The 18,816-nt window shown below is 39.2% G+C and overlaps 1 protein-coding gene and 1 long non-coding RNA gene across 5 annotated transcripts in view; one reads left to right on the forward strand and one right to left on the reverse strand.

The window, feature by feature from the left end:
* The window catches only part of LOC140075602 (uncharacterized), a 30,122-nt gene extending 11,975 nt beyond the window's left edge, over positions 1 to 18,147 (reverse strand). The window contains exons 1-2 of the long non-coding RNA XR_011849449.1: positions 17,761 to 18,147; positions 15,635 to 15,775 (exon numbers count right to left, since the gene is read on the reverse strand). This is a non-coding gene — a long non-coding RNA (uncharacterized lncRNA). The remainder of the gene's footprint in view (positions 1 to 15,634; positions 15,776 to 17,760) is intronic.
* Positions 1 to 18,816, forward strand: part of TTC29 (tetratricopeptide repeat domain 29) — a 157,661-nt gene that overhangs the window by 91,405 nt on the left and 47,440 nt on the right. The window lies entirely within an intron of this gene.

Genomic DNA, 18,816 nt, shown 5'->3' on the forward strand with positions numbered 1-18,816 from the left:
TGTTGTGTATATACAGGCAGCGCCAGCGTATGATAAATATCCCCCATTGTGTGTATATGGTGTGCATATACTTGTGTGAATAAATGTATGAATGTGTAGACACATATATAAAAATGATTGCACTTGTGTAAATGTGTGTGTATAAATATGTATTCGGAAGAGAAGGGGGCCCCATTCAAAGGTCTGCTATGGGGCCCAGCCGCTGGTGGTTACGCCCCTGAACCTGGGTAAATCCTCAACAGATGTCTGAGCAATTTTTTGCCCAACATATTTCATGTTTCTATTACAAGTGGTAATAAAACAGTCCTCCTCATCATACTGTTCACATCATGAACTATGCCTAACGATTGATCAGGAAGAGTTGGAAGTAGCCACTGAGCTTAGTGTGTTACAGAATGTCATCAAAAAAGTTTCACAGAAAGGCATAAGTGAAACTCCTCTGGTCACATCCCCACTTTATTGTGAACAATGCCCTGTATAGCTGTATGCTGAATGCCACACAATGCTATGCAAATTTAAGGAAGATGGGAAACATCCATTTGTCATGTCTAAACTGTTTACATGAGCCTTCTAGATGATCTGTAAGCATACCTAACCATCGGATACAGGATTTATCATTTCGCATAGGCCAAGGAGCATCTACTCTGGACATGGGACTGTTGGACCTATGGGTGTTCACTGGTGAAAGTGGATTCACACAGAGCAGAAATAATGGCCCCCACAATGTTGGAGACATCAATGAGAGCATTATGCATCATCCACTGCTGTCACCAGACAAGCCATTGGAAGTGGTGGGTAGGTATCTCTAGTCAGGGATGTCTAGGAAACAGCGAATGGTGCAGTGACAACCCATGCTTGAATAACATCATTAATCCAGTCATTGTGCCTCTGTTTGAATCATAAGAGGCTAATTTCATCTACATGGACAACAATGATGCAGCTTATCAAGGTTTCATCTTAGAAATGGCTGCTGGAGACTGTGGAGCCCCAAATGGAGTGGCCTGTACTTATACCAAACTGAAATTCCTGTAACTGTGTATGTCAGAACCTCAATGAGCTGAAGGCCGTCCTCCATGAAGAGTGGGATGCCATTTCACAGCAGGCAAATACTCAACTTATAGAGGCATTGACATTTTTGTGGTTAAATATAGAGTCAAATGCTGCTTCCCTGCCTTACTTATATCTAATCATCTTCAATCTTTATCTTCCATTTACTATAGTAAAATACTGCATATTCGTATTACAAATGCAAAATACAATAAATCTCTTGCCAGTAAAGTTTTTTGCTGTTTTAGATTTTGTAATTGAGATTTAACTTTCTGCTTGTAACCTTTATACAGAGTTAACAGATTGAGAATGAAAAATATGTAATGTCTTTGGACAGATTTGTTGAGTTGGAAAGAAACAAACAAACAATAGTACCACTAGCAGGTCAGTCTCTGTGAAATACATCAGTGTTTGTGGCTAGTAGGGGCTATTTTTATAAAAAGGTTTCTGGATATTTCTATGAGTTAGATTTTTCCTCACATTTAGCATTTAGCACATTTATAAGCCTCAAATTAATCTACGGTGTATTATTTTTTTGGTTATTAAAGGAGGTAGTTTCCTTTTTAACTAATCCATTTTTATTTTATGATTGTATACATTTTTGCACACAATTATAAGGACATCCTTTTTCCTAATTGGTAGGCACAAAGTGGCAGATTTATCTTGCTTTGTACGCCAGTTTTCTGAACAGATTGCTGATTGGGCTTAACCAGTCCAATGAATACAAGGCGGGAGATTTAAAACTGTTGTCCCTGTAAACCAATCAGAGCTGGGCTTTATGTTTATAAACATCTGTGGGAAAATGAACGCTGAACTCCAAGGTATCTGCATTATACAGCAGACCCCTACCATTTACTGCCCATTTACTGATGAATGGTAGCATTCATCAGACCCTAGTTACATCATCAATGGATGCTGATCAGTTGCCATGACAGCTTTAGGAGGCTCCCAGGCCTGTCACTTGGCACTTTTTATTACAGTTTGGCGGAGTTGTATTGCAGATTGTATTAGTTATCAGACCCTATGGGGATCAAACAACTTGCAGGGCCAGAAATGATAGTGGAGAATAAAATAATATGAAAAAAGAATAAAAAAGAAACATTCAAATCACCCCTTTCCCTATAATGCATATATAAGTTAATAAACAAATAAAATAATTAACATGTTAGGTATCCCTGCATCCCAAAATGCCTGATCTATCAATAAATATCAGTATTTATCCCATAAAGTAAATGCCATCAAGGAACAAAACATCCAAATTGGCATCAAGTAATCAAAAGGTTGTACAGCCCCCAAAATGGTATCAAGCTCATCCTGGGAGAAAATACACTGAAGTATAAAAAAGTTAGAATGTCAGTATATAGCAATGCAACATAATCTTTCTACCCCAAACAGACAAGGGGATGTGTCATTCTGACTGCAGAGTGAAAGCCTAAAAACTGAGCCCATAAGAAAATGGCACAACTTATTTTTTTGTCATTTCCAGCACATATGGAGCTTTATTGTATCCCCCAGTACATTTCACAGAATATTAAATGGTACGACCAGGATGTACAATTGGACCTGTAGATACAGCCTGATACAGCTCTGTAAATGTAAATATCTAAGATATGACTTGTGGAAGGACTGGAGTGAAAAATGCAAATACAAAAACAGAAAAAAACCTGGCCCTGAAAGTGTTAATACCATCCATTTTCATAGATCTACTTCAGCTGCTACTGCGAATCAGCATTCATGCCAGGTCACTCTGCATTGATAACTTTCCTCAGTGTTGATGATTTGCAGGAAACTAAGTGGAAAACCTCTGACGCCACATTTCTTAGTAAATGTTTTAGAAAGAAATTTACTACAACCTGATTCTGTTCCCTATTTAAGTATCAATCAGCATTTTGTACTTTAAAGGGAATGTGAACCAATTTTTATTTTTACTAATTAAAGGGCAATCATGACGTGTGTTTTTTTTCTGATGATAGATATTTTTATTCTATTTTCTGTACACTATTATGGTTGTAGACATTTTGCTTTAGATGTTAGTATTGGACCTGTGCAGAGGCCAACATGTAGGGAGTGGGTAGTAGACAAGCTATGACACCACCCAATGGTATTAATGTAACATATTACAGAGGTTAATTAAAGTTAATTTAAATTATATATATTTTTCTTATGACTCATTAAACTCCATTTAATTGCAAGTGTTCTCTGCCATCACCCCACTTAACATTAGCAGCCAGGCACTTAGTGTTATGGTATTCAAGCACTCACATTATAATATTTTAACATATTAGAAGAATCTGTATTTGAGATGCAGCTATATTCTTCTAAGTAGACATGTAAATGTGTGTGGTAGCTGTACTCATTTTAGAGAAGCTGTCAAGACAGGGGAAAATGTGGGAGCTGTAATCAACACTGGCACAGAACAGAAAGACAAACTTGGCGAAGTCTGACAAACAAGGTCAAAAACCAAGATGGCAGCAGGGTAGAAAATCATAAGGCAGAAGAATAGTCACAGTTCAGGCAAAAGGTTAGGACCACAGCAAAACACACAGCAGAATAACACGTAATACAACATGAGAAAGAAAGACAAGTCATAGCAGGCACCTGTAAACTAGATAAGCAGGAATATTTGGAGTGACTGGACACTGCCATGGAAGCTAATTGTTGCAGCGCTTAAAGCACTTCTACAAGACTGTGTACACACACATTTCCTACTCAGAGAGACTGCTGAGCTTTCAATTAAACAGCCTCTCACAACACATCACACCCGCTGCTCAGCTGGGAGAACTTAGTCAGCGGAGCTAGCTCAAGCAGAAGTTCTGACACGAGCAGACTCTGGACGTTCTTTCATTTATAAAGGGGTTTCTTCAAAGTTATTGATAACCTATCAGCAGGATTCTTCAACACCAGATCATGGGGGTTTGACACAGCTGTTTTGCTAAAAACGAGATGCTTTTTGTGCAGATCTCCCTTGTGACTCTGCAGAATATTACCACGCACTGTGTCCTTAGGATAGATCACCAACATTATAATTAGCTATTCACAGCAACCACCAGAGCCAGAACTAACACAGATAATGGAATCGGAAGCTCAGTGAATGAGAGCTAAGCTGCAGGAACCCAACTGACCACTACACAATAATGGGAGAAGAGATTTCAAAGAAAATGCTAGGAAGTAACTGTTGTTTTGTAGGCTAGAAGAACACAGCCAATGTATTGTTACAGAAAATGACTGTGAAAGAAAATGGGTGTTCCCATTTCAGCAAATAATTGTTAATGTTTGAATAAAGGAAAGTTATACAATTTTCCAATATACTTTGTGTCAATTCCTCACAGTTTTCTAGATCCCTGCTTGCTTTGTCACTCTATAGGAAGCTTCATTGTTAACTTCCAGTGAACAGAAATCTGACCATGGTCACACAGGTACACGGCTCGGTATATCACGCTCCACGCCGGCCTACTCCCCGCCAGCCGTGCCCCCCCTTCACGCCCAACTGGTGGATTGGGGAAAACAATCACAAGTGCTAGCAATAAGCTAGCATTTGCGATTATTTCAGAGCTTTGTGAAATATCGATAAATATCCCCCATAGTCTATATGGTTGGAAAAAGACATTTATACATCAAGTTCAACCAAGGAAGGGAAGGGATTGGATGAGGAAGGAATTTAACATATACAGGCAGTCCCCGGGTTACATACAAGATGGGGTCTGTAGGTTTGTTCTTAAGTTGAATTTGTATGTAAGTCGGAACTGTATATTTTATAATTGTAATCCCAGACAGAACTTTTTTGGTCTCTGACATTTGGATTTTAAAAATGTTGGGTTGTCATAAGAATCAATATTAACACTAAAGCTTAATTACAGACAATATCCAGAGGTCTGTTTGTAACTAGGGGTCGTATGTAAGTCGAGTGTTCTTAAGTAGGGGACCGCCTGTATAATAATAATTAAATAACAAATTAAAACAATCTATTATCTGCTGAAAATTCAGCCAGTTAACCCTTCTCATGAAGCGCAATACCGCTAAGCAGATCAATCAATATCATGTGAATGTTTTTAAAGGTTTTCCATTGCCGCACAGTTTGTATTAACAGATTGTAAAATGACTGTTCTAACTACCAAAATTCTATTTCTACTATAAAAGCAGTAGCTATTTTACAATTATACTGCCTCATTTTCCTAAACATCTTCTAAAAACCAACCCACTATTTGCAGAATTATATTCATGATTCATGGCGTGATGTGTTTTTATTATAATAGTGTATATTTCAGAGCGGCTAGGACTATTTAAAATATAATTACTGTGGTCCTGATCAAAAATATGCACTTTTCATTTCCATTTAGTGATCTGTGCTCAGATGCATAGAGAGATGAAAACGTCGCTCCCTCTCCCACGAGAGTGCTAGTTATCATTACTCTTACAATACTACTCCGCCACCGTTTGTTTCATGGTAATGTGCTGTTTATCACCAGCCTTTGTGACATGCTAAAAGGTCCTGCCACACAGCCAGAGACTTATGGGATGTAAACTCAGGGGTCTCAGCAGTAGTTTTCCAGCCTCACATTACAGTTTTCATCTTCTTTATCCTTTTGTGCTAAAGGCGACCTCAGGCAGTTTCCTTCTAGGGGAATCCAAAGGGAGCAGCTGTTGTGAAAGATTTCATTTCCTCCTGTGGTTGTTCATTTCTGCAGTTCTCCATCGCCTCCTGCCCTCCCTCCGACACGTCTTTATGCATATCAACTTTTTTATTGGGACTTACTCAAACACCGTATTCATAATAAGAAAGCATATGTTAAAAGGTGCCGCACAGCGAGGTGACTGAGCAGTTTAATTGATTCCAATATTTTGCCTCAGTTTTATTTTTTAATGCGCAATGTTGACAAATCCTTTTTTGGTTGCTTTTCAACTAAAACCAAATTTGCCTGGTCCGCATTATTGATATTCGTTTATTTTTTCAAATTGAATTATAAATGCTTTTAGATTTTATGATAAGTGTTAATATTAAAAAAGATCTAAATATAAAAAAATACATCATATATTCAGCAGTGATAAATCTAAAGCAGAAATTACAAAAATATAGAACCCAATGTTGTTATATTCTGATGGAATTATTTGGATTGCTTATCATGGGAACTTCTCCAACTTTTCTTTTCTCCTAGCTTTTTCATGTGTAAAGACTTGTGGGCACTTTTTAGTACTGATGTTCTTTAAAGAGAGCCCGTCATGCAAAATAACCCCCCTAAACTAAAAATATTTTCATAAACTGCCATTAGAGAGCATTGCCTCTATCCCCACATGCCTGTAAACCTAAGCAATGAGGTCCTAAAGCTGTATGCAAATGACCTGTGAAATGTCCAATGAAGCATTAGCATATTCAAGCTGTCCACCATATTCATGAGTGGGAGGCACAGCCACACCCCCAGTGCATGACTGACAGCCTGTATAATGATGTGAGGCTGTATAATGGAGTGAGGCTGTATAATGATGTGCTTCCTGGTGCTGGCGGCCATACCCCCTGCAGCCTGTGTGTGCATGGGTGTGTGTATAGGAGAGATACAACAGCTCCAGGCAGCCATGTTACAGCAGAACATGTCAGATTCATGTGTAGCTGATGTCTGTGTCTCTCACCTGTATATTAGGAGGATGCAGCATGTCAGCAGATGCAGCACACACACTAGCCATGCTTTACTATACATTACACACAGGCATGAGCAGGGAGAGGGGAGGGGTAACAGGGGTGACATCACTGCCTCTGACCATGTGACCAGCCTCATTTACATGATAAAAAATAGATGATTTTACAATGAATAATGTATGAAGTAACTAGATAAAGGCTGGGATGGGATCCTTGTGAGCTGCTCCAACAGGTAGAGGTGACAGGACAAGTGACACAGACCTGATGACAGGTGTCCTTTAAAGCTGTGTTTACATCTACAGTATGTTGAATGCTTCAGAATGAGCTTATGTCACAAAATCTAATTTGTCTGGTAATATAATGACTTGATGGAAACCTGACCGTCTGCCTGGTCAGAAGGTTGTTGTTGGTGTCTACAATGACTCTGATGTTGTCATGTTGTCAAGGAAGAGCTACTGCTTCTCCAATGTACAATGTGATGAAGCCCCAAAACTATATATTTCACTGCATATTTATCATGCAGGGAGACACTTGGATGAAGCAACACAGTGTTAGTTTTTCTTTATGCCCTGTTGGCAGCAACAACCAGTAGACTAATAGTTTGATATTACACTATATATAAGCAAAGCCGCCACATGACATTTGCAAAGTTCTCTTTTTATTACACTGATCCTTTATATCAGCACTTGAATGCAAGCCGCCCACGACTATCGCAGTACTCCAGTGAATGTGTCTTCTACCTTCATTGGTCATTTGGCCTTTTTCTTTGTAGTTCAGCCCCATTCAACTTAATGAGACTATGCTCTCATAATAAGCATAGTCACTATAAATATAGGATACCTCCCAACTGTAGACAAAAGACGACTACATGAGCCATAGAATTTTTTTTTACCCTAACCCTGCCCTATACTCTAACCACACATAGTTTAGCTTGCCTTTTAGTGTTTACCACACCCCCTTGTCACACTGTGGCCATCTCTTTCCCCTAACATTGTCCTTCTGCAGCTCTCCCTCATATTGTGGCCCCACAACCTTCTCCTCATATTGTGGCTCCTAATACTGTGCTCCTCCTTGTTGCTGCTTAATAAAAAAATAAACACCAGGTACTTACATAACCATGTTGCTCTTCCTCCTCTTCCTCTTTGTGTAGCACTAAAGCGGCAGGCAGAATAACATCATATCATCATGTCTGCCAACCTATATACATACAGCAGCAGAGGCATAAAGGCGAGAGCTAACAGTCCTTTTCATTATCTATGTTATCAACTCAATAGAGTTGGTGTCCCAACACATACATCCCGGCGGCCGGGACAACGGGACAAAGCCTCAAATACAGGACGGTCCTGCCAAATATGGGATAGTTGAGAGGTGTGATACAGTACTGTACTCGGTATATAGTAATGAAGCCACAGTATCCATTGTATCAAGGTTTCTGGGCATGCACAGAGCATTAGGAATGTATAGGAGTCCACTTCTATCTTCACTATGATAGTTTGGGAATGCAACAGATTTTGGCATGGTTGCATTACACACATTACATGGACAGTTTTGGACAACGTACATATTTTAAAGACATATCTGAATTATAATGGGTACAGAGGACATGGAATCAGAAAAGAGAACCACCATGGCACTGCCTTGCTCTGGCTCCCTGTTCTACCATTGCAACATGGCTTTGGTGATGTAGAACAATTGTCCTTAACCATGTTTTTTTGGCCAAGTGACTGTTATATTAAGCAGAAAAGTCAGTGCACACAGTACAATAGTCATTTGACTTTATCATTTGTACTAGTAACATTAATGAAGCATTACAGTACAGGCAGTCCCCGGGTTACATACAAGATAGGGTCTGTAGGTTTGTTCTTAAGTTGAATTTGTATGTAAGTCGGAACTGTATATTTTATCATTGTAATCCCAGCCAGAACTTTTTTGGTCTGTGTGACAATTGGATTTTAAAAATGTTGGGTTGTCATAAGAACCAGGATTAACAATAAATCTTCATTACAGACACATTTGATAACTGTTTTATCAGTTTTTTTTAGCCTAGAACTAAAGTACAATAAATTACCAATATCCAGTGGTCCGTTTGTAACTAGGGGTTGTATGTAAGTCTAGTGTTCTTAAGCAGGGGACCGCCTGTATACTGTACATGCGACTTTCAGAGCGCTGGTAATCCAAACACATGGATCATACAGAAGCAAAAAAACAACAAAATGGTAGCAAGAGGGGATCAAGTCAACGAAGACCATAATATAGCTGTACGGTAGGAGTGCAGTGCAGTATGTAAATAATATGACATTACAGGTCTCTGTGAAAGTCACTACAAATTGTGCTCTTGGTTAAAGTTTGCTTTAAAGGGGTTGTTCAGAATATAAATTTATAGAATAAAAATTTTAACAATTTTTCCACTATCTTTCTGCATCAATTCCTTTTCCAGATTTCTGCATGCTGACACTCTACAGCGAACTTCAGTGCTACTTCCTGTGGATAAAAACGGTCCATGGTCATGTGATGTCACATAAGTGCAAAACTTTTAATATAGTGAGTAATCAGAGCTGTCTGTTATAACAAACCGTGCACCCCTGTGATATTACATGGTCATGTGATGTCTCACAGGTGCACAGCTTGTTGTATTACTATGTTTCCCTTATAGTAAGACACCCCCTGAAAATAAGACCTACTGCATTGGATAGAGTCACTGACTTTTACGGTGTGTGGGGAATTGCTCTGGTAGATGCCTTGTAGTAGTGCAGGAAGCAGGGACACACGCAAGTCCAAATCAAATGCTTTATTCACACATCTTTGTCAAAAGACAAATTCAGCCTTGGCTTAGGCACATACATAATAAACCCTGCCGGTTGGGCACTGCCTAATACCAGCCTAATAATAGCACCTAACTATACATGTACCTGGCTGCCAGGCACCTGCAGGTACCTTTGTTGTGTGAACTCAGACCAGCCTTCGGCTCTCCAGGTAGTGGCTCACCTACTGCTTCTGGCCTGTAGTCTAAATCAGGCTCTAACAAGTCCTGTGACCCGCACCTGTGGGCTATACAGAAACCCAGGACCGAAGCCCGGATTGAGTAGACGTCCCACTACCAGCCTACAGCTACTCCATAATAAGCAGGCCCAGTACGGACATTACAAAGGTGTCTAGGCTAGCTAGGCCAACATAGACCAAACAGACCACTCCTGCTTACCACATCTCTGCATTAACAAATGGGTTACTACAGACAAATCCAGGACTTCTACCATGTACCTTTTGTCTGCCCAGTGGCGTAACAACCGCCGTAGCAGCCGTAGCGGTTGCTACGGGGCCCGGACGTCTCAGGGGCCCGGGATGGACGGCGGAGAATTTATCATTGAGTGCCGTTATCCCGGGCCCTCTCTCCCTGATGACCGAGCGATACAGCACAATAACAGGCGCCCGCTCTCCACACTGTAATGGGGCTCCGCCTGCTGTGCTGATCATGCCCGCCCACCTGTACGGACCGAGCCCACTCTCTCGCCCGCCCACAAACTTCTCACACCGCTGGAGCAGAATTCTGCCCGCCCCCGCTTCCTCCGGTACTCCAGTCCAGTGATAAGTCCACCTCCGTGCTTTCGGCCGCTGGCCGACATTCCCACCCGCGCATACCTCCGCTCCCGCCCCCCACACTCCGCCGCTCCCCCCGCTGCTCTCGCTCTCGTAGCTCCACTCCACCCAACCTAAGCCCCCGGCTCCGACTCCGCTCCCGCGGTCCTGGCTGCACTCCCCCCAACGAAAGCTCCCGCTCTGACCCCGCTCGCGCGGTCCTGGCTGCACTCCCCCAGCCCAAGCTCCCAGCTCCGACCCTGCTCCCGCGGTCCCGGCTCCACTTCCCCTAACACAAGCTCCAGGCTGCGACCCCGCTCCCGCGGTACCTGCTCCACTCCCCCCCAATCTAAGCTCCCGGCTTCGACCCCCTCCCGTGGTCCCGGCTCTCAAACCCCCCCTTCCTCGCTGCTGGGCTGCTGGTTCCCGGCTCCGACCTCGCCTTCCCCCGCTCCCGACTCTCCCCCCCCCCAACCCTCGCTTCCGGCCTGAAACCTCCACCGATGGACAAGGCAGCAAACTTACCAAGACCCCAAGACCATAAAAGAAAGTTAATGGTATTTTATCTTTGCATATATAGATGTATGTGTGTGTATATTTGTATGTGTGTGTATATATATGTATGTGTGTATATGCTTGTGTGTGTATATGTGTATATGCGTGTGTGTGTATATATGAATGTGTGTGTGTGTGTGTGTATATATATATATATATATATATACATATATATATATATATATATATACTGTATATGTGTGTATATTTGCTATATGTATGTGCAGTGTGTGTATATGCTGTATCAACAGTTTGTATATGTGTATATATGCTGCATGTATATGCTGTATTTGTAATATTAACCAGGACTTCTATTTTGTACTACATGGCGGTATGCTGTATGCATTTTATACTAGATGGGGGGGGGGGGCATGTATGCATTTTATACTACATAACGGTATGCTGTATCTTATTCTACATGGCGGCAGGCTTTATGCATTTTATTCTACATGGTGCTACACTGTATGCATTTTATTCTACATGGGGGTACGCTGTATGCATTTTATTCTACATGGTGCTACCCTGTATGCATTTTATTCTACATGGGGGTACGCTGTATGCATTTTATTCTACATGGCGGCAGGCTTTATGCATTTTATTCTACATGGTGCTACCCTGTATGCATTTTATTCTACATGGGGGTACGCTGTATGCATTTTATTCTACATGGCGGCATGCTGTATGCATTTTATACTACATGGCGGTACTCTGTATGCATTTTATTCTACATGGTGCTACCCTGTATGCATTTTATTCTACATGGGGGTACGCTGTATGCATTTTATTCTACATGGTGGCAGGCTTTATGCATTTAATTCTACATGGTGCTCCCCTGTATGCATTTTATTCTACATGGGGATACGCTGTATGCATTTTATTCTACATGGCGGCATGCTGTATGCATTTTATACTACATGGTGGTACTCTGCATGCATTTTATACTACATGGCGGTACGCTGTATGCATTTTATACTACATGGTGGTACGCTGTATGCAGTTTATGCTACATGGCATCACGCTGTATGCATTTTATACTACATGGCGGTATGCTGTATCTATCTTGTACTACATGGCAGTATGCTTATGCATTTTATACTACATGGCGGTATGCTGTATCTCTCTTATACTACATGGCAGTATGCTTATGCATTTTATACTACATGGCGGTATGCTGTATGCATTTTATACTACATGGCAGTACACTGTATGCATTTTAAACTACATGGCGGTACACTGTATGCATTTTATACTACATGGTGGAACACTGTATGCATTTTATACTACATGGCGATATGCTGTATGCATTTTATACTACATGGCAGTACGCTGTATGCATTTTATACTACATGGTGGTACACTGTATGTATTTTATACTACATGGTGGTACGCTGTATGCATTTTATACTGCATGGCGGTACGATATGCTTTATCTATCTTATACTATATGGTGGCACGCTGTATGCATTTTGCATTTCTTTATTTTTACACCAAACCAATATGATGGATCTGGTCCTGACATTCCCTGATATAATACTTATATGGGGGGGGGGGGGTAGGCGTCTCTCTATGGCTCGCCTCAGGCAGCAGACAGGCTTGGTACACCCCTGTGTGTATATATGCCTGTATGTATGCATATATTCCTGTAAGTATGTGTATATATGCCTGTATGTATGTATATATGCCTGTAAGTATGTGTATGTGTGTGTATATATGCCTGTATGTATGCATATATGCCTGTAAGTATGTGTATATATGCCTGTAAGTATGTGTATGTGTGTATATATGCCTGTATATATGAATATATGCCTGTAAGTATGTGTATGTGTGTATATATGCCTGTATGTATGAATATATGCCTGTAAGTATGTGTATGTGTGTATATATGCCTGTATGGATGCATATATGCCTGTAAGTATGTGTATGTGTGTATATATGCCTGTATGTATGTATATATGCCTGTATGTATGTGTATGTGTGTATATATGCCTGTATGTATGTATATATGCCTGTATGTATGTGTATGTGGGTATATATGCCTGTATGTGTGTATATATGCCTGTATGTATGTGTATGTGTGTATATATGCCTGTATGTGTGTATATATGCCTGTATGTGTGTATATATGCCTGTAAGTATGTGTATGTGGGTATATATGCCTGTATGTGTGTATATATGCCTGTATGTATGTATATATGCCTGTAAGTATGTGTATGTGGGTATATATGCCTGTTTGTGTGTATATATGCCTGTATGTATGTATATATGCCTGTATGTATGTGTATGTGGGTATATATGCCTGTAAGTATGTGATTTCTGCATGGCCCCCCTTCCCCTTCAAAAATATATACATATTTGTACAGACATGATTATAAAATCACATGCATTTACACAGTCATATATACACACATTTTTATATTATACACACACTAGTGCACATTTACTAAGGGCTGTGCTCCACTTTTCTGTCAGACTTTTCTGTGGTGCATTCTGTCAGGACAGTGCAGGGGGCACCAGATTCATGAAGAACGTGCGGCAGAAATCCTGAATCTCACACCCCCTGCACACTACACAGGACACTGCACATAGTACACACTGCACTGTGCTTAGTAAATGTGCACCAGTGTGTGTATAATATATAAATGTGTGTATATATGAATGTGTAAATGCATGTGATTTTATAATCATGTTGGTACAAATATGTATATATTTTTGAAGGGGAAGGGGGGCCCCATGCAGAAATACGCTATAGGGCCCAGCCTCTCCTAGTTACGCCCCTGTGTCTGCCTATTGGACAGATATCGGTTCTCCCAAACAACACCTCTCACTTTCACACTGGTGCAAATGAGCTACAAGCAGTCACCTGGACAAGAAGGGGTCATTTAAGAAGAGTGCTATTGCAAAACATGAGAGATTGGGGACAATGATTCCAATAGAAATGGAGCCCCATGAAAGTCAGAGTTTGGAAAGTTATAAGGAGAATGTAAGAGAATTTATGAATATGATGGTCTTTAAATAAAAAAGACTGGGATAGTTAAATGTACCATTGATTATTGTACATGTAAATAGAGTCACAAGACTCTATTCATATGTTTATGCTGGTGTATGTGATAACATAACTACAGTATATTAATTATGTGTTCATTTTTTTTCAACAATAAATATGAATTCTTGGTCATCGAAAATTAAGAAGCCCCCTGAAAATAAGACCTAGTGCCTCCTTAAGAGCAAAAATTAATATAAGTCTTATTTTTGGGGAAACACGGTATAGTGAGTAATCAGAGGAAGCATGCACCCTTGGGATATCCCATGACCACAGACCAGTGTTTATCCACTTGATGTAACCAATTGATGCTTTGGTTAGAGTGACAGCAAGCAGAGATCTAGAAAATCATGAGGCATTGATACAGAAAGAATATTGGAAAGTTCTGTCATTTTTCACTTTAAACAATAACACTTCTTTGCTAAAACTAGACAACTTCTTTAATGTTTTCGAGTACATCATGGCTGCTGGCCTGGAAAGCTTTTTGACTTTCCTCTGTGTCAAGGAAAATTCCCCTTCCTGTTTACATATAAAAGTTTCTATATTAGAGGTTCCATAAGAAGCTTCCTTATTCTCTCCAGGATCTGTTTCTGTCCATCATATGATGTATCTGTGTCCATAGGGATTTTAGGAAATTCTATATACGTTTTTTTATGTGGGTTAATGGTTTGATCATGGTGGAACTGTCAATATGCTTCATCCAATTCAATCGGTCTTCCGGTCATGTACCAGGACAGCTGAAACCCCAAAATCTAGAGAAGATCAGTAATTATAGAGGTCCAAAAACTGAGAACCTTCAGATCAGGGGAACTTATGATCCTCTGTTCTGCTGATTGTGGAGATTCCAATAACTGAGATGAAATAACTCTAGATCAAATATTTATCCCTTTTCTTTGACTATTAATAATGATACACCCCAAGGACCACAAGCATCACAGTCCAGACATAATTTCTAGAGAAGTACTGGAACCAATTGATTATTGCCATATTTAGCTTTATAAAAAAATTTGCATGTCCATTACTATGGCCATGTCCTATTATCCCCTGGCAAATTTATTTATAACTTTCTCTTTACGTCCTCACTACTTTGCAAATAACTGCTTGCTATAAATGAAGGAAAATATGTTATTAAAAGGTGCTCAAAACTGACCACAGTTAATGTTCTCACTTTTCTTTTTGAAAAAAATAAATAGCTAATGTTGGCCCACATGTCATCAGCGTGTGAGGTCCACTCAGAGAAGAAAATACTTTCTGAGCCGTAAACGTGGGCAGGAATATTACGTTCTCCAAAATTTGCGGCTCAGACTCTTAGGACTAAGAGGAAGCCATGGAAACCACAACTGCCTGTTTCAGTCCATAGAAATAAATGGTGGTGTGTGCTAGATGTTGTTTTAAAGGAAATCTACCATCAAAATCAAGAATAAAAAAATCGGAAACACTTACTCATAGATCTAGTAACCCTGAGTGTGGTAATCTTCTTATATTTGTTACTCATTTCCTTGTTCCTTGTAAAATCAACTTTTAAAATTATGCTAATGATAATCTGGTTTTACGGGATGATTACTATAGTCATAGTGATTGAAACTATCAGTATATGTCCCTGGTTTATCATACTTGATTTTGATGGTAGATTTCCTTCAACTTTCATGTGCAACTTTAAAGTTTGCATATGCTGCAAAAATGCTTACCTGAATTGGTCACAAGCTAATAAATTGTGTCAGCAAGACTAAGTTGGAATGAGTAATAATCTGATTTTTGAGAAAATAAAGAATATTAGAAAGTTGCATTACCCTTAAAAGGTGTCATTCTGTAGTAATATCCCTTCCTTCAGTTCCCCATTTCTTGTTTTTATACAGTACATAGGGCAGGTAACTGTAGATTCAGACTACCCTAGATGTGTTTGTAGTCTGTTACCATGGATACATATAGGCCTGTATAAGAAAACAAAACAGTAGGATATTTTTCATCAAGATTATCTAAATTCTTGTTAAGTGTTTATTTACCATCATAATAGTTATAAAACAAAAATCGGTTACAAGAATATACATAGGCCCAAGTATTTTGCTCATAGTTTTGGTTTTGTGAATGCCACAACTGATGGACAAATGTTCATAATGAAGAGCAGATAATTGGATGACTAATATTGACAATGCAGAATCACTGCATAAATTGGTCTCAATGTGGCAAATTTATTAATCCAGTTATATTACTTTTTTGTGATGCCGTACTTATTACTCCTGTCCTGCCAATTTCCATACCTTGAAATCTGTCATATTTATCCAGAGGAAAGGCACTATGTACGACTAATACACTTACATTTTTAACTTGTTCTTTTAGAGTTTTACAGCTTCGCTGTATTCCCTAATTGGATTGTCCATCCTGGCCATCATTGGTGCACTATACTCTCATTTTATACTAATGTACCACACAGCGGCACAACAGGATTAGTAAATGTTGCCCGAGATCATATTAAATAACAAACACTAGCCGCTAATAAATCACACAATCACAGTCTTCACCACATCAATATTGTTATTATAAGTAGTAGTATTTAAAAAATGAATCATTGTTTCCAATTACATATTTCTTCCAAAGAACCTAAATAGGACAAAATGATCTGATACAAAACATTGTTTGCCTTAGAGGGATCTGTCATTGTGCAATGATGTATTTACCGTATTATTTTTATTTGAAAGCATTTTATTGAGTGTGCTTACAGCATAGCATGGTCCAGGCCTGTCATCTGGCATGCAATTATACAGTGAAAGGCAATATGTTATTACCCTTTTTATTTGAAGAGGTTTTATTGTGCTTCCAGCATGATCTAGGCCCATGTTATATGACTGTGGCAGGTTTCATATAAAGGTCTATATTTTTTATACTTATATTTTTATACCTTTATTGTTGTAATTATTTATTATTATTTTATTATTTGTATTTCATTTATATTGACCTACTATTTTTCAAAGGGGAGATGTCAACATTGCCATTCTTGAAGTATTCTTGGAATATAAGCTATGGATTAAATGCTGCGTGTGTGGATTCTGTCATTTTGATTTACTTCCTGCCAATGCTATTAAGAAACCCAGGACATCATTACTTACTTACAACTCAATATTTCTAAAGTTTGTGCACATCTTACCACATTTACATTAATTATTGAGAAATATTTCATGTCTCAACAGCCACTTCACTTGTAATTTGAAACACAACCTGCAGTGTCGCTCACTGTTTGTGTGCCATTATGTTTAACAAATGTGCCTTAGGATTCGGGAATTACAATAAAAAACCTGCTCCATGTTGTGTCCTCACTTGCAATGTATCATTAGATCCTAACTATTTATGGGGGGGAAATTTACAGCCATTAGCATTTTATGGCAAAATTAAAAAAAAGAAATAAATAAAACAATATATCCAAAATAAAAAGGCAATGTTAAATAGACGATATTTAGAAGTCTCGCCTAAAATTAACCCACATTAAAAACAATTACACTTGCACAGGAAATCCAAAGATTTAAGATTCCTATAAAGAGCTAATCAGACGTTTAATTACACTAATATCTTCCCATTTTATTGTGTGATTATTTTTACTGTTATTTTACCATTTCCCCATAAGAGACTACAAGCTGCATTAAAGTTTAACTAACTTGTCATATTAATAGTACTAGCTCTGTTATGTTAGCAGGAATGCAGTCATTTATTTTTAGGCATTGCTGTTAAAAAACATAATAAAGCCATATACAATGTGAATGAATACTACTGAACTGAAAACAAAATGTGCTATTTTTTTTACCTAGCCCAGAACTGACAGAATATCCTACTGCAAATATCAGGCTGATAATAGCCGCCTAGGTGTGTGTGATCACAGTCCTGCCAAGCCAATGCATGTCTGAGAAGTGAGCTCAGGCATACTTACCCCTGTCTTCCCAACAGCCTGGTTCTTCTTGTTTCCTCCCTTTGTTCACTTATTGTCTTCTCCACATTTGTCTTTTTCTGTCTGACAGTTTGGTCCTTTACATCCTTCAGTACGCCAACATGTAGAATCCTTCATACGAGGAGCCTGGTTTTCCTGTCCCAGCCAGCCTCAGTACCATCCTTTGCTTGTCACTGCTCGACTCTCTGCTCCACACTGGCTTGTTTTGTCAATAACCATTTATTTGTTGCCGGAAAAGTAGAAGCCATTACATCTGACCTCCCTGTTTCATCAATTATGGATAGATTATTGGATGTGAACATCTGCAGAAGCTCGCTGCTGAACTCACCTCCTGGCTGGGATTAGATAAAGTATTAAACTGTTGTTTATTGTCAGGCCAAAACTCTACTGGGAAGTGGAGGGATTGCGGCTCTCGCACACCCCTATCAGCAGGCACCTAACATTGTTTAGTATTGCTACCGTTTCCCACTAGGTCTTGGCCATCTATTATTTACACTTATTACTAGTTGTTATGACATAGTTGATAAAAGCTCTTGGCAGGAATCACGTTTTCCGTCTTTGTCACATCTGTCAGGAAGAAAGGAGTAAACCATAAATTTTCTGTAGCATTCCTGCTTTTGGATGGTATATGAAGAGTAAAGTTAAGCACATATATCTCCGTTCATGGTGAATATACTAGTTAATATTACCAATCCGCTATGCACCTTCATAGTGAGGCTGGCTTGATAAATTGCTTCAGACACATATATTTTTATAAGAGAGATGGTCAGAAAGCAAATAAATAATACATTGTTCTTCTCAATATTAGTTTCATTCCGTGATTTCCCATGTATATTCTGTGTCATTTTGCAGGGAATGCACATCATAACACAGCTTACTCTTTTCCTGGGATTATTATATTTGTTATATGAAACACTTATTTTGTATTTTCAGCATGTCTGAGCCAATATTAAAAGTGCATATATATATGTACACATAGATGTTTGTATTCATAAATGCAGGTTGATGTTGGGGAAACTCAATGAGAAGGATTCTGAC

Source organism: Engystomops pustulosus, chromosome 1 (assembly GCF_040894005.1).
Source record: "Engystomops pustulosus chromosome 1, aEngPut4.maternal, whole genome shotgun sequence".
Lineage (NCBI taxonomy): Eukaryota > Metazoa > Chordata > Amphibia > Anura > Leptodactylidae > Engystomops > Engystomops pustulosus.